This window comes from Boleophthalmus pectinirostris, unplaced genomic scaffold, assembly GCF_026225935.1.
Source record: "Boleophthalmus pectinirostris isolate CB_2022bp ecotype Guang Dong unplaced genomic scaffold, ASM2622593v1 HiC_scaffold_18, whole genome shotgun sequence".
NCBI classification, from domain to species: Eukaryota; Metazoa; Chordata; class Actinopteri; order Gobiiformes; family Gobiidae; genus Boleophthalmus; species Boleophthalmus pectinirostris.
The window spans coordinates 20356202-20369016 of record NW_026571133.1 but is presented as its reverse complement, the minus strand read 5'-3'; the positions used below and the strand labels follow the sequence as shown (position 1 = coordinate 20369016).

Sequence of the window (12815 nt, the reverse complement as noted above, 5' to 3'; positions counted from 1 at the left end):
AAATAACTCTTGATGACAGAATAAAGGTGTACTGTGACATTTTGATACCCTGACTTTTTGTTGTTGTTTGTTCTTTTCTTTACTATTTTCATAACACATGTTACCAACCAAAAGTAATTTTCCCTTTACATAGACTTAATTAAGTATACAATCCTAATGACTATAGAATAATGCATACTCCTAATACTACAAAACATTGTGACATAAACATGATTATTTGGTAATGCTAGTGGCCACAGCAGCAGAGCAAAAAGGCTAATTTCTAAGATGTGTATTGTACATCCACATAAGCAAACTGCTGACATGCCCTGAAGGCCTATTTCACTGTGTTTTGTTTTCTCATAAATTTGCTGCTACATGTCTTGGTATCACTAAATTGATGCCATACAGCACAACCCATTATATCTTTACTGCATTACCAGTCCAGCACATGTGTTCAGAGCACTCATGTTTGCCTGTACAGATGGAACATTTTCTCACGACATAACACTACCCAACCCAACATCACAGCCAAAAAGAGCACCACCATTTAAATGCACTCACAACACCAATGGAAATGGAATAGAAATTTAGTAATAATGCTGCAAGATTAATTGCAGTCAGAACCGAAACAGAAATTGCAATTTCAAGGGACGCAATTAGGAAATCCTGCAATAATATATGAAGAACCATAATTTTCTCTACAGAGAACAAAATATTGTGTCATATTCTGCTATTGATGGTTAGATCTTTACAAACATGTTTTGAAAAGTGATTCTTCTTTTTGTGAATTCTTCTAGATGTGTAACATGAGAACATAAAATAGAATCTTATTAATAAAACATAAATTGTAAACCCAAAAGCAATCGCTATGCTTGTCAAAAAAATTGCAATTAGCTATTTTTCACAAATCGTTCAGCCCTATTTAGTATTAAGTATTAAAGGCAAAATTCCATTTGTCAACTGGACAAAAGTTTATCTGGTCAAATACGTTTCGCAGCTCATCCAAGCTGCTTCTACCTGGACAACTGAGGAATTTTTCACATATTAAGTATTAAATTAAATCAATTCAATCTTTTAATTTCACAGGTGTGTAGTCTCGGGTGTGTTGATAGTAAAGGTATGAAAATAAAAAGTATAATATGCCTAACCCCATTTTATGTCATTCTCTGTTAATGTCTGAAACACCCACACACATCTGAGAATATCAAAGGCAATCTGTATTGTAATTTCCCAGACCTCACTTTCATGAAAAAGGTTACAGATAAAAAAGCAAAGAACTGCACTGACTATTTTCATCAAGCAAATATGTTTCTCTACAGGGCATCAGGTACAATGGAAACTACCTCCGGAAACATTTTTACTGTTCTCAGCATCAAGCCAAAATTGTTAGTTCCTGCACCTTTTTCATTGATCACATTCTTGGCAGAACAGTAGCAATTCACTCCTCATGAATCATGTTTCAAATCCTATCTCACAGTTAATATTGAATTCTTCAGAAATTAAAGAACATTTTTTCAAAACCTAATCAGCAGCAGTGACAGAATGGATTTACATAATCAATAAATCTATTCATTTCAAGGACACAAAAACCCCTAAGAATACTTCTCAACAATCATTAACCAAACAAATTAGACCCTTTTAACCTCAGGGCCTAATATCCTTCTTCTATTCTAATTAATTAAATAACTGCATGCATTCAAGAACCATTTTCCCTTTTGATTTTATGGTATTTATTTTCCTAAATATCTAAAGGGTAAATCCACAAATGTTGATCCTGATTTTTTCAATTAGTGACAAGACACAAGAACTCACAAGATTAAACAAAAATCTGCATTTTAGCTGCCTTAGCTGTACTAAATATTGTTGGCTACTGGTGATGTCATCTGAAATCCTGCAACATCTAGTGTGCCTATTTCTAATGTATGTCTGCAATGAGTAAACACAGAATATGCAAAAAGAACAACAAAGATATCCAGAGAGGTTTCATTTGGTAAAGCAAGTCTGATTTGGCAAGGCCACACTGTTCTGACTGACTCGAGAAAAACGCACAGATGAGTGGTAGTTTATGACAGCCCTCCCAAATGCTGCAGTGAAAACTCATTCACAAAGAGCAGGACTTTGTGACGTCATTAAAATCAATGAACCTGCAATTCAATTTAAACCAATGAACCTGTTAAACACATATGGACGCTACTTGTGCTATGGGCATGCATAATACATGAAAAGCAAACTCCTGGTGTTTCAATCAGTGCTATTCAATGTTGAGATTACTATGTCAGTGTGTAGGCTGCAGACAATCATAGCACAGTGCACTGTAATCATCACATTATTCCTTTTCTTTGAAGAATCTATTCTCTCACCCCAAATCTTTCTGCTTTCATCTTCCAGATTACCATCGCTCTTCCTCATTTGATTGCGTGTCATTCTAGAACATGAGCTTTGGTAACAGGCGTATTAAATAGGCAAATAAATAAATGAGAGGATTACTTCCAGGAAGGTGACAATTCCAAATCAACAGTAAATCATTGGCCTAATTCACTGCACACTATACGGGTCATGTTTTAGAGAGACAACAGGAGGAGATAACTAGGGATAGACTGATATTGATTCTGATACTATGGCTTTAAGTATCTGCCCATCCGGATATCAACCTATACAAGATTTATTTCTTTAAAAATAAAATAAAATAAGACAAAACTAGTTAAAATGTGCAGGTAACTACAGGACAGCTTTGTATACGACATTATGAGACTTCCTGGGGCAACTGCAGCCAGAAAAGAGTTTTATTATATCAATATATGTCGAACCACAATACTGGTTGAACTGATATCTGAAAGCTGACATCCAATCAAGCTAGTTTTTCAATATTGGAGCAGATATTCTAATACCAGTATCGGGTCGGCACATCCATAAATCTAACATTCACCAATTTTTGTTCAGTTGGATAATGCAACAACAATAGGCTACTTTTGCATTGTATTTTTCAGCCATACAGGAAGCTCAACCCAAACAAAATCTATTACTGCACAGGACAAGCTAAAGCAAACAAATACAAAATAGTATCATACCCACTACACTGGTGTCATTAGCTGCCTCTCCTGAGTGCATTTACATGATAGCCACCTGAGCTCTATTCAAATCATGCACAGAACTGTAAAACAAAGACAGTCCTAAAGGAGGATAAGGTTGGCGGTGAGGTGAGGCGCTCTCCTCATGTGAACGAGCCTCAGAGTCCCTGTGCTGGAGGGGATTGGCTCTGACTGAGCAAAGGAGCAGGAGAACAGTGTCCCGCAGGGCTGCACACTCAGCTGCCGAGAGACATGGACCAAAAACTATGCACTTTGAATACAAACGCTCAGACCTGTGGCAACATCATGCTGTGGTGAATACTTATATCAGTGGGTGAATCATAATGGAACTATATCTGAATTAGGGCTGTGCAAACATAATAGAATTTGAATTGCAATGTGATTTGGCCCAGTTATCAATTCACAAAGAGTGCAAGACAAAATTATGTACCTGAAGTTCTTTACACAAATCTGAAATTCATGGGATTGTTAGTTTAGTTTTCTTCTTCTCTCAAATGTTCACTTAAGTGTAGTAAAAAACCAAACATTTTTCCCCCAAAATGGTGCAGTCCTAATTCAAGTTCTGTACCCACAAGAGGACAAGAATCGAATACTTGTTTTATTTTAAGCATAACTATTACTTCTTGTGACCATACATTTTACACATTCATTTACTACAGCCATCTGCCGTTAAACCACAAATTACTGCTAGTCATAAGATGTAGGTGACTCTAGGAGGATGAATAACCACCCATGAGAGCTTACAAAAGTAGCACCAATGTCATGCTGGTTTATTTTAAATGCAGAGCCCCTTCACCTCCACTATGAACAATACTTCTTGGACTCCCAAGGCTGTACTCAGTCAGGAAGTATACTTGATTAACGTTTCTCATTTTAAATCCTTACATCCCACTGCCTGCTCTCCCACCCACACAGTGTAATACTGGGGTAATAGAACCCAACTGATATAAGGTAGACCTCATACAATTACTGTTTGTGTCACTGTAGGTCTCTTAATAATGAACACGTACCATCAAGGACACTTCTGGGTGATTAGTTCTTCCGTTCTCACCGTTTCAGATTATTTGAATCAATGCCACTTGATTTGATTTAGTAGCACTTCACAGCCACTGTAGTACTGACAAATCCAGTGCACTCTTCTGAGTCAGCACTAATTAAAAACAGTGGCGTCAGTGTTTGTTTAAATGTTGCGTTCTTCCTTTTGATCAACACAGACTTGGGATTCAATTATATTTTTTCTTATTGAAAGCAAACAAAATACTTTCAGTATTAATTTCCTGAACTTAAACAATACAGACTTGAAATAATTACCACTGACCACAAAATTCAAAGTCTGAATTCTGCACCAAACTACTTTTATGGAGGATTGGCTGTGGGCCTCTCCATTTCTTTGCACAACCCTACTATGTTATGTGCACTGGCTGTGTTTTACATTATAGTTTACCATTAGCTATATGGCACAGCATGGATGTTTAATCTAGGTGATATTAAATTTAACATTGCAACAGAATTTTCAGCGTAGCCCAGACGGACTGAGTGGTTCATCTAAAAGTGTGAGAGTGTTAAAGTGATATGACTGAGGAGACGTCCCCAGAGTCTCATTAATAACCCACAGATGGAGATGTGCCCTGCTCTCTCATCGTGGACTCCATTAGCTTCACTCACAAATCCAAAGACAATTTGATTAAAACCGCCCTAAAGAATAATGTTAGTCTTAAAGAGGATTACACTGAATAATATAACACAGTCCTTGTTCAGTATTCAGTCATTTTACTGAATCCATGTAATATCCTGTGTAAAGGTAACAGGTAAAAAAATAAAATACAAAACAGAGCTTGCAATTAACCAGTTTAAAAAAAAATATATATATATATATTAGTTACAAAGATGGTGTAGTAAAAAAATACAATTCATTACCTTCTGTATCTTATCTCTTCTGCCACTCAAAAGGGTCTTAGAATATTACTAATAAAATATATGCGGCCGATACATGAGCCAAGTTATAATTTTTGCCATAATCAAACATTCCCTAAAACAAAATCCTGTTTTACTGTTTGTTAATTTATAGGCCTATTAAACAAAAAAAAAGTGTACTTTTATGAGTGCTTGATGACTCAGGAAAAATATACTAATGTAATCAACAGCTACTCTCTTCCTGTGATTTCTTTGCATATTTATAAATTTGTTGAGAATATGAACCATGATTTGATTTGAAATGTACACCGGACGAGAGACAAGGTTAAATGAAGTGAGCAGCTGCCAATGTTTGCAGTAATCTGATCTGTGTGCGCCCATTAAATTAATCTCTCTAAATGAGTAAAGCTAATGATGTGTACTGATAAGGAACCCTCTTGGATTTACTGTAGAAAATAAGAGGGTATGAAATATTTCACTTTGGCAATACTGTTTGTGTTCAGCACTTGGTGGGTACTAGTCTAATGCTTCTCACTCAAGTCGTTTTCACAATACCACTAGTGAGGTTGATGTAAAAGAGCATTTGCTCCAACAGTGGTCTGCTTGAACCATTGGGAACCCAGCAATCTCATTCTGATACACAATCAACAGCTTTTTACACAATTCCAAGCACTTTTACTGTCATTGCAGACTGCGTAGGTCGGCTGGAGGTCGGATTTGTTCACCCCACACTCACCCGGTTCCAGTGCGGGTGGAGTCGCTCCAAAAAAAAAATACTTTGAGTGTTCTCAGAGGGGCTCCACTCACACTCTGGAACCGGGCGTGAACAAGGCCGGCTGAGTATATTTGTATGAATGGGCACTGCAGAACTGCTGTTCGACACGTGTGTCTGACAAAGAAATTTTGATCAGTTTCAATATCAGTGACATGTCCCCTCCTGCCTCGGTCTGCGCAGGTGAGCCTGGGTCTGTCCATGCGTTGTTCAAAAAGCTTTTTCTCCTCTACCACCTGTGTGTACAGCCCTCACCGTGTTTTTTAGCCACAGGTGAAAGAAATTACCACGGCATACAGCACCAGAGAAGCGAGCGCGTGCGTGCATATTCACTGGGCCCTGGCTACTTGAGTGTGTTGTCATGGAAATATGTTCACCAATCATCTGGTGACCTCTCATGTGGCTCATGGTGTGTTTTAGAGTGGTGCATGGGAACAAGACAAGTCCAAAAGATATGTAAACAGAACTAAATAGAGCCCGACCGATATATCGGTTGGCCGATATTATCGGCTGATATGGGCACCTCGAGGCATATCGGCCGATATGCTTGCTGATAGGGGCCGATATTTCACGTGGGCATCTGATACGTCGTTAAAAATCTTAGACTCTCTACATTATGTTAATTTAATCCAATTTACAGACAGATAAATGTCCTAATATGTGGCTCCACATCAGTATTTATCGGAGTCATTTATCCGTATTGTCCCTGAACACACCACAGAGTCGCGTCACTCACGTGCGTTTGTTTACATCCGCAGACACAGATCCAAACATTGAGATTGTATTCTTTTTACGGACAATCGGTTTGAGTCTGAATTAAAAGGACATTTATTAGTGCAGACTTGTGATGTGAGGAGGAGCCTGTGTGAGCGGTGAGTGTTGGAAATATGTCGACTTTGAAGCTAGTTTTAGTCATTCGTTATGGGTTAGCTGCTGTAGCTCCCGCACATAAACAGGCTGTTTTCTATTGGTCTATTGTAAAGTGACTATATTGGCCGTATATTTGTTACTGCATTGATATGTAAATGAGCTGTGAATAGAGGTGTGAATTGACATTTGCGCATATAATTAATTACCGCGGCGCGCAGCATTTACGGCTAAAGGCTAATAGCGCTTGTTTCTTTACTAGTTATGGGTCGGTCGCGAACGAAATGACTCTTCGAGCCGGTTCTTTGAAGCGAACGACGGGAGCCTGATCCTTATTGGGAGCCGTGTTTTCTCTTTCTCTCACTTTTTTTCTGTTCACGCCGCGTGCAGACTCGTGGTTTGACAGCGGCAGCGGCTGAAAACGAAACTTTGAAAAATTTGCGTGTACATAGGATAAAAAAAACAAAAAACAAAAAACGAGCATATTTGGCTGTAGTTTAGCATAAAATAAATAAGTCCTGGTTTAGACCTTTTTCCTTGTTCTCTAAAAAGAACTGGAATACCCATCACTAGTGTCTAGAATGTGATGCAAAAATGCCATTAAGCCAACCTACTGTCTGTAAATATAACGTAAAGAGGCTGAATAACAATTAAAGCCGCAAGCGGCGTCGAACGGCCCTCGCCCGCCGTGCCCACGAACACCACGCACCCCGCCAACACGATTCCCTAAAGGCCATGCCCGCAAACTGTGCCTGCAAATGGCGAAATTACATACTGCGCCTTTAAATGTTCTTTGCACCCCCTGCTGCCAACTATGAAAAATGCCCATGTCAGTAATATAGGTTTTTGCTTCTAGTCATTAATAGAATTGAATTCCCAAATTTGGTACAAATCCGACAATACTGACGTATCATGTCTATGGTAGGGGGCGCTATAGTGTTCATGTTTTATATGTTTTATAGTGTATTATATTCAGACTGAGATCACACATTAGTGTTTCAAATTTCAGCATGATGGGACTAAGCATGTGCGTGTAATACTATTTTCAATATTTTTAGGGGGAGTCTTTGCGCCCCTGCTGGCCAACAATGAAAAATTCCCCATGACTGTAATATATTTTTTTGCTCGTAATCATACATAGAATGTAATTCCCAAATTTGGTGCAGATCCGACAATGTTGACATTTCATGTATATGCTAGGGGGCGCTATAGTGTTCACTTTTCATATGTTTTATAGTGTATTATATTCAGACTGAGATCACACATTAGTGATTCAAATTTCAGCCCGATCGGACTAAGTCTGTGCGAACAGGAGCAAATAATGTCATCTTGAAATTAGGCGAAATTTTGACTGAAATTGGCAGCTTCGCTGCATGTAAACTGTGACAGTTATCAAAAAAAAATCAGCTAACTTTAGATGTTCCACTTCTGTAGATGATGTACGGTGATTTTCAGCCCTGTGGGTGAAGCGCCTTCAGAGGAGTTCGTTCAAACGCAATGTGAACGAAAATGCGGACTGAAATTTCAATCCAAGATGGCCGCCTTCTGGTTTGTCAGGGGGCGTGGCCATAATAATATTTTTTGTTTGTCTTGACATGACGAATGTGTGTACCGAATTTCGTGGCTCTACGACAAAGTTGACCGGGACATCTCCCATAGGTGCGAAATTTTTGCGTTTTCCAGGTGGCGATGTGTCGCCATTTTTTTATGCCCGTGCACGAAACCTATATTTTATCGAATTTTTCGCCACTTCTGAATATTGTGCCAAGTTTGGTGAGTTTTTGAACGTGTTTAGGGGGTCAAATTCGAGGTCAAAGAGCAGAAGAATAATAATAAAATAATAATAATAATATTTTTAGCAAAAACAATATATCTGAAAACATTAGAACAACATATTATACGTTTTTTGAAAGCTCTCGACCTTCCCCACGTCACCGTGGGGTCACTGGTGAGTGACGGGCACTGACGCGCTCGTCATTCACCATCTCTTCGAGGTCGCCCATGGCCTTCCATTGACTTCCATTCATTTTAGCAGTAGTAAATATGGCTCAGGCCTTGGGTGTGGGTTACTGGGATACTGCTTTTCGTGCCGGGGGTGACCGTGGACAATGTTGCATGTCGTCTTGTCGCATTTGACATGCGCACGTCGCTCCCCATTCGCTCTGCATAGCGGAAGCAATAGGCCCTACGCCCTGTCGGGGCTCAGGCCTAATAAATGTTGCCTAAATAATCCCAATTTAGAATCCACTAGAGCCAAACCTAAATTTTTTAAACAATTCAACATTTACAGTGAATTTTTACATCACTAAATATATCGGCGATTATATCAGCTATCGGCAGCTCCAACTCCCATTATATCGGTTTCATATCGGCCACAGCAAAATCCATATTGGTCGGGCTCTAGAACTAAATCTAGTGTGCTCTGGAGTCAGTCCACGGAGAGCAGCATGTGTGAAAATGACCTCAGTTAACAATAAAACACATCCAAACAGACACTATTGAGAAATGTACCAATATATTGAGTTTTGAAATCAATTTACATTTTTCATCTGTTTGGGGACAGTCAGCGTGGCTACAACTAAGTAAAACTCTAGTTTAAAAATACAAAACAGATTGGAGTTAAACCTCCTGTCATAGCAATTTAAAACACATCTATATAAAGTGATTATAAATGTGCCGTTTGTGGGAAAAAGTCATAATCTCTTCTCTCCTCTTATGGAATCTGAGATTTTAATCTGCACTAGACAGAGTAAAGATTACAGCCAGGGTTCAAACTATTCAGGCTGTTAATAAAATGGTGACTGAAAAATAGAACAAGGATGTACAATTCAGAGTTAAAGTCTTTATAAGGGTCTAACATTTGTACATTGTCACATTTCCAGTTGTAAGTAACAATGTTAAGATGTGGCCATAACACTAGTGAAATGTGACCTATATACGAGTAAAGTAAAACAGATATTAATTGCATTACATGATCTGTCCATACTGAATACTTGTAAGGCTGAAAATAAGATAATGCAGTATGGGCATTCAATCCTAGTTCTGATTTGTGAATTCTGTTGTCTCAATGAGCAAAACACTTGACCCACCTAGCCTATGAAATATCATGCTGTGTGGTTAGAACAACATGAAAAAAATGGTGTCTAAAAAGTGTTAGTGGTACTAAAAACTGATAACATCACAATTGTTGCTTTGGAGATGTATTCAGCACTCTAATCTAATCATATTTTGTGCAATACTTGAACTTCAACCAGCTCATTATTGTCAACCCCCATACATTACATATGCCAAATATGCACAACTTCTCATTCAATTCAATTAAAAAAAAACAAAAAACTTTCTTTTACTACACTCCTACACTGCCCTTGCGAGCGTATCTAGATTTTGGCCTGAATACAAAAATGTACTATGGTGATAGCACACAGCATGAATAGTGAAACGTATCCAAGTTTTGCTGTCCGCACACACCTCCACAGGGAGACTAGACAGAGGGCTGGCTGTTGAGCGCGGGTCGTGAATCAGCTCTTGGAGATGAGTTGCTGACTTTTACATTTGAGGAGGCCGACACTGGAATCTAGGTTACACTAGGCTTAAGTACTGAAGTTCTGTGAAAGACACCTTTGCTTAAATTTTATATCTATAGTCTAGGGCTGAGTAAGTTGGGAAAAATTTGTAAAGACTGCAAAAAATGCAGTTTTGTTTCATGGGACTTCATATTTTAAACACGAGCATTAACACTTGGGAACATACGATTGAATTGCTAAACTATTACACAGACGAAACTGTGTTAATTACAGTCTTGCCAATTGTGGCCATTCAAAGTGCAACTTTGACTTGATTGTGATGAATTTTGCAGCCCTAGTGGAGCCCAACTACAGCCCCATTTCTTTTATCATTTTAAGTGACATTGACCAACTGAGGAAACAGCACCACAATGTGAAGCAATTTGAAATGAGGATTTGTCACTGGAAGCTCCAACCCTCACATTTCTGTAATAAACCCCCCATTTTCTTTGAAATGTCTCAAACTCCTAAAAGGTTTGGGGAAAGTAAATGCCACAAGGGCTGCACAGTGAACCAAGTGACAGCTCGTCAAAATGTTTGGTCATAACTAGAGCCCGACCGATATATCGGTTGGCCGATATTATCGGCTGATAAGGGCAACTTTAGGCATATCGGCTATCGGCCGATATGCTTGCTGATAGGGGCCGATATTTCACGTGGGCATCTGATACATCGTTAAAAATCTTAGACTCTCTACATTCTGTTCATTTAATCCAATTTACAGACAGATAAATGTCCTAATATGTGGCTCCACATCAGTATTTATCTGCGGAGTCATTTGTCTGTGTGTGTCCGTATTGTCTGAACACACCACAGAGTCGCGTCACTCACGTGTGTTTGTTTACACCCGCAGACATAGATCCAAACATTGAGATTATATTCTTTTTACGGACAATCGGTTTGAGTCTGGATTAAAAGGACATTTATTAGTGCAGACTTGTGATGTGAGGAGGAGCCTGTATGAGCGGTGAGTGTTGGAAATATGTCGACTTTGAAGCTAGTTTTGGTCATTTGTTATGTGTTAGCTGCTGTAGCTCCTGCACATAAACAGACTGTTTTCTATTGGTCTATTGTAAAGTGCCTATATTGGCCGTATATTTGTTACTGCATTGATATGTAAATGAGCTGTGAATAGACGTGTGAATTATGACATTTGCGCATATAATTAATTACTGCGGCGCGCACGTATTTACGGCTAAAGGCTAATAGCGCTACTTTCTTTACTAGTTATGGGTCCGTCGCGAACGAAATGACTCTTAGATCCGGCTCTTTGAAGGGAACGATGGGAGCCTGATCCTTATTGGGAGCCGTGTTTTCTCTTTTCTCACTTTTTTTCTCTTCACGCCGCGTGCAGACTCGTGGTTTGACAGCGGCAGCGGCTCAAAACGAAACTTTGAGAAATTTGCGTGTACGTAGGATTAAAAAAAAATAAAAATAAAAAAAAACGAGCATATTTGACTGTAGTTTAGCATAAAATAAATAAGTCCCGGTTTAGTCCTTTTTCAGTCCTGGTTTAGACCTGGTTCAATCCTGATTCAGTCCTGCTTTAGACGTGCTTTAGTCCTGCTTGCAGCAAAACAATCTGAAGAGTCGCTTGGGAGCCAAAAGAACCAGCAGCTTTTGGTGAGCCGAGCCAAAAGAGCCGGTTCTCTAAAAAGAACTGGAATACCCATCACTAGTGTCTAGAATGTGATGCAAAAATGCCATTAAGTCAACCTACTGTCTGTAAATATGATGTAAAGAGGCAGAATAACAATAAATGTTGCCTAAATAAACCCAATTTAAAATCCACCAGAGCCAAACCTAAGTTTTTTAAACAATTCAACATTTACAGTGAATTTTTACATCACTAAATATATCGGCGATTATATCGGCTATCGGCAGCACCAACTGCCATTATATCGGTTTCATATCGGCCACAGCAAAATCCATATCGGTCGGGCTCTAGTCATAACTGTAATAAGTGGAAATTAATAAACCAAGGAAACCAAGGACTGTTATTTGTGCAATGTCTAATCCTTCCAGAGTTACTCTCACTGATTGGTGGGGTACATCTTCTCCTGTCAGTTTAGCCCATCCTAATCCAAAAGCAGAGTAAGACTGAGAAGGATTTACACCTAAACATCACTGCTACTGAGTTATTAGAAAAAAATCATTAGCATACCCTCATACTGATCGACAACTACTCTTTCAGAACAAACAGACAACAAAACAAGCATTTCAGACTTTTCATCAGTGCCATTTAAAACAATTTGAAAGCACTGGATCTTAAATAATCTAAATGGAAATACTGTGTAAAATGTAATATTTCAACTGTGTCACATTACCATTTAGTGTCTTATTACATCCAACATTCCCCACACTACCACAAGGGTCATTAATTCAACCATTCAAGAGAGACAGAAAGATTCCACCAGTTGCCCCTGACAACAGATGTGACTGAGTTAAGACATCGTAACAACCACTGAGGCGAGCTGCCCATCGGTCAGAGCCCATTCAAAAGAAAATTGTAAAATGGATCTGTCATGTTTAAATGAACAAATGCAGTAAAAGAATATAGCAAGCTGCTATCATGGTAGGGTTATATAATTAAAATAAATGAATGAAAATAGCAATTTATTCTCTCAA

General features: G+C 38.7%; 1 protein-coding gene across 3 annotated transcripts in view; it reads right to left on the bottom strand.

Annotated features, from left to right (window-relative positions):
- Positions 1-12815, bottom strand: part of tmcc3 (transmembrane and coiled-coil domain family 3) — a 29495-nt gene that overhangs the window by 5193 nt on the left and 11487 nt on the right. The gene's annotated exons all lie outside the window — the stretch shown is intronic.